Here is a 4,780-nt window from a genome sequence, read left to right as displayed (position 1 = left end):
CAGTAATTGCTGCTTTAGGTTGTCTGAAAGATATGCCCAAATCCCTATAGTAAATTTAACTTATAATAAATTCTACTTGGGGCCGGGCCACGGTGGCTCACGCCTGTAATCCCAGCACTTTGGGAGGCCGAGGCGGGTGGATCACGAGGTGTAGAAGATCGACACCATCCTGGCAAATACGGTGAAACCCCGTCTCTACTAAAAATACAAAAAAAAATTAGCCAGGCATGGTGGCGGGCGCCTGTAGTCCCAGCTACTCAGGAGGCTGAGGCAGGAGAATGGTGTGAACCCAGGGGCGGAGCTTGCAGTGAGCGGACATCATGCCACTGCACTCCAGCCTGAGCAACAAAGCAAGACTCTGTCTCAAAAAAAATTAAATAAATAAATAAATAAATAAATAAATAAATTCTACTTGGGACATGATCATTTGCATTCCCATCTTTAAAAAAAAATGGCACCAGGAATGTAATAAGTGACAGAGAAAATGTGGCAGTGTCTGTGGGGTTACAGAAGGGTAGGGTACAGGGTAGTGAAAGTTCCCCAATTCTGGATGAGACACAAGCCATCCATGATATAAGGTTCTGAAGAGCCAACTGATTGATTTCTTGTGTGCCCTTGAGATCTAAACCACAGGTCTCATGGGGCTGAGAGGATTTTTTTGTAAAATATAGTGGAAAAGGGAAATTCTCTGGTCCTCAGTGGCACATCACTATGCTGAGTGTGACCTTGAAGGCAGTGAGAAGCCCTTAAAGTGTCATGATCACTGAAAGCCTTCTGAAGGAGGAGGGGCTTGATACAGAGAGGTTTAGCAGTAGACGCAACTGGATTTGGGCATCGATTGGAAGCAAAGGAGAGTGAGAAGTTAAATCCAGAATTCTGGCTTAGGTGACTGAATAGATGACGGCATCATTCATTGTGATAGGGAAGTAACCCAGGAAGAGTTGCAGGTAAAGGTGGGTAAAAGATGTGTTCAATTTTGAATACCTGTTGGACATCCACATGGAGATGTCCCATTTCCATACAGACTTGGAACTCTGTGAGAGAGTGGGCTAGAGATACAAGTTGAGGACTTAGGACAAAGTTCCAAGGAATACAAACATTTAAAGGACTAACAATGTCAACAAAAGAGATGGGTTGTACAGGGAGACACCAGACTAAATTGGGAGAGATTTACAGCTTATAAGTGACAGTTCACAAGGAAATAGTACATTTGAAGCTGAACTCCAGATCCACTGCTCTCACCTCTGAACATGATTGCCCCACCTAGGGCTCAGGAAAAATAGCTCCGTGTGATGAACTGGTGCTGGACACTCAAAATCACAGCCTTCTACAGAAAGGTCTGCTATAAGGATATAGGAGGAACTTACATTTCACACCCATGCTTGACCAAGCAGGTATGGCATAATGGGAAGCGCGTTTTTTTAAAAAAAGGAAACAACACATTGGATATGAAATATGATTTTGATTATGTTATAATACATAGACTATTGAACAGAAATAGATTATATCAAACAGAAATAGAACACACATTAGTGGTGAAAATGAAAAGAAAACCATTGATCAAGAGTCAGTATGACCTTGACCAAGTCAGCTAGCTTTTCTGAGCATCCTCATCTATAGAGTAGAGATGATGTTAAATTGCCTACCCTGCAGGATTACTTGAAGAGTGTTAATGAGATTAAATTAACACTGGAAATTGTAAAGGCCTGTACAAATCTCACATATTACGGAGCTTCCAAACACTAATGTTTTGTTCCAAGGAAATCTGTTTCTAAGGGGACTTCACCAAAATGATGTTTGATGTTGGTTAAAATGAATTGGCTGATAACATCTTAGGTTTTCTTGAATGAGATCTGAAAAGTCTTGAAACTCTGAAAATTCTACAACCACATTTATTTTTCACTAGAGCTAATCTAAATAAAGATGCACCATGCTTGGTATTTCACAGCAAATCTGATTTGTAATGGAACATCAAGAACTCTTTAGCTGTGGTCTTACTGTATACTTTGGGCTGCCTCTAAATACCTTTCCTTGTGAAATGGTTTTAAATTAACTTTTTTTTTTTTTTTGAGATGGAGTCTCGCTCTGTCACCCAGGCTGGAGTGCAGTGGTGCGATCTCGACTGACTGCAACCTCCACCTCCCAGGTTCAAGTGATTCTCCTGCCTCAGCCTCCTGAGTAGCTGGGACTACAGGTGCCCACCACCACACCCAGCTAATTTTTGTAGTTTTAGTAGAGATGGGGTTTCACCATGTTGGCCATGCTTGGGTCGAACTCCTGACCTAAAGTAATCCACCCACCTCGGCCTCCCAAAGTGCTGGGATTACAGGCCGCAGTGAGCCACTGCACCCGTCCTAAATTAACTTTTAAACACCAACTTCCTGTATTCCACTGCCAAGGCTACAGCCCGTATTTATAAAAACTATTCTGCTTTCTAGAACACCTCATGATTACATAGTGACCTTGTATCAATATTGAGCTTGTTGACCTGCAGGCTGTTTAGAGGTTGAGGACTTACCAGACCATCTGCCAAACGCTGCCATTGGTAATGCTTTTCTCTATTACTGTAATGAAATCATTAAAATCATTTCCTGTTCCTAGTCCTTGTTCAGATCTTCTATCTACTGTCAATAAGAGGATATTAAAATACTCAGAAAGTCCACATATCCTTTTCATCGTGGTCCACAGTGTAGCACATGGCTTTATGTTTTAGTGTTGGAAATAATAATCAATGACGTAAAGCCTGTTATAATAAAAGAAGGCTGCTTATTAAACTCCCTCTCTCCAGCTGTTTTTCTTTTGACATCACGGGATCTGTTTATAATGACCTTTATGGGTTTTCCCCCTTACCATTCAGGCTTTATATGATTACAAGAGAAATTAAAGTTCTCTTCACAGAAGTGACACCTTCCTGCTCAGGCTCAATGTGCATGTAGGCTCCAACAACAGGATAGTGGGAAGAAGGAACAAAGAGGCCTCCTGTTCCCTTGGAGGAGTTTGACTTCCTGAAGTATGGGCTTGCTTCCAGGAAGCAATATACGTTGAAAGCAGTCGGTGGGTAGGGATTATATATATTAATAACAGCCCACAATTCAAGCAACTGCATATACTATGGCTTTATTATGTCACTCAACATAGGATCATGTAGTTTTGAGTGGTGCCTGTTGAACCTAAACCATTTGAGGAATTTGGCATCTCTGCAAATTCGTTCTGTTTTGGGGACTGTATTTGGTAAGGCTGATGGCATTTGTAAATCTATGAATGTGCTTTCTGCAAAATGCTACTGGTGTTGGACTTTTCCTACCTGTACCCAGGAATAAGCCAATTGGCAGGAAATTCTGGAGGAAACTCCTAAATCCTTTAACGCTGCCGCCTGCCCCCCATCACAGAGAAGTCTGTACTCTGCTGTCATTGGAAGAAAAAAGTTTGTTGATGCCCTGGAACAAAATCTCTAAATTAAATTCTCTAATTTATTTTTATATTTATTTTAGGTTTGAACAAACCAGATAACTGTTCTGTGTGTCCTAAGTGACCTCTAGAGATTGTTGCCATTCCCATGATTGTGGTGTTCAATATTCAAAGCAATCTGGAGACTTCTTGTCCCAGATGCACCCCTTTGTTGCTCACATCAAGTGATATCTGACTGGTCTTTAAAGATGCAAATTTCACAATTTTGGATGAGCCTTGAGTGATCTGAAAATGTTAGATTTTTCTCTTTCATTCTATTTGAACATACTTTAATGTGGGTTGGCTATTTCTTTAGAGCAATTAAGGAAAAATGCCCAATTTCCCAGAACAACTCACGAAGTACTCATGGATTATTTCATTTTCTTAGGAAGTTGCCTACTTCCCAAAAGCTGTACCCTGAGCGTTTGTGACTCCAAGGGAAACCAGGAGCATCATGCTGCAGAAACCCTTTAGAGGATCGTGCCAATTGCTCCGTGACCATAAGCTGGCTCTCCTTTGATGGAGAGATTAATAGTTTCCATAATTATATCATCCTGGTTGTTCTGGGCCCAGAGTTTACTCAGACTTGAAAGAAATTGAAGTTAATTGAAAAAGAAAAAAAAAAATTCTTCCTGTCTTATTTTCCCTCTAAGCCTCTCATCTAGAGAAATGATGAGAAAGAGATTCAAGGATTTGTTGCCAATGGGAGCTAAAATGTTTCTTTTGAAATTGTAGATAAAAAGAACCAGAAGAAAGCAATTGAATGGTGGGGAGGAGGTAGTTACGGGAAAAGGGTTACAGCTGTGCCTAAATAATTCCAAACAACAGAAACACTGGGCAGTGGAGCCAGTGTACATGTGGCAGATTGTCCCGGGGAGTGGACGTTGGTTCTGGAAACGAGTGCAGAAGGAGCAGAAGAGGAGTTTGGTAGTTGACGTGATTGTTAGCAGAAGAATTGGATTGGTCTAGTGATTTTTATCTGTGTCTATGTCTAATACAGAGGAGCTTCCATGAGCTTATTTGCCACATCGTGGAGTTTGGGAATACTTATCTTTGGTTAAAATCCTTTTTTTTTTTCCTGGCTATAAAATTTGAGCTCAATTTTTTCTTTGTAAAGCCCCTATCATCACTCTTGACCAGTTCTCTCCAACTGCACTCCAGTAAGGCTGCTGCTGGACCTTGGAGAGTTTCAGTGGGCAGATGGTGCAGCCCTCCCTGGAGAAACGGGATGTTAATGAACATAGGTCCTATTGAGAGTGTCATGTCTTCAGTCGAAGATGAACTTCCAGTGTGTGATCACCAAGTGCTTTGCTGAAGTCTACTGAACCAGTAA

The sequence above is a fragment of the Rhinopithecus bieti genome, unplaced genomic scaffold, assembly GCF_001698545.2.
Source record: "Rhinopithecus bieti isolate Rb0 unplaced genomic scaffold, ASM169854v2 scaffold_986, whole genome shotgun sequence".
NCBI lineage: Eukaryota > Metazoa > Chordata > Mammalia > Primates > Cercopithecidae > Rhinopithecus > Rhinopithecus bieti.
The sequence above is the reverse complement of the archived record's forward strand: the minus strand, read 5'-3'. Positions refer to the sequence as shown.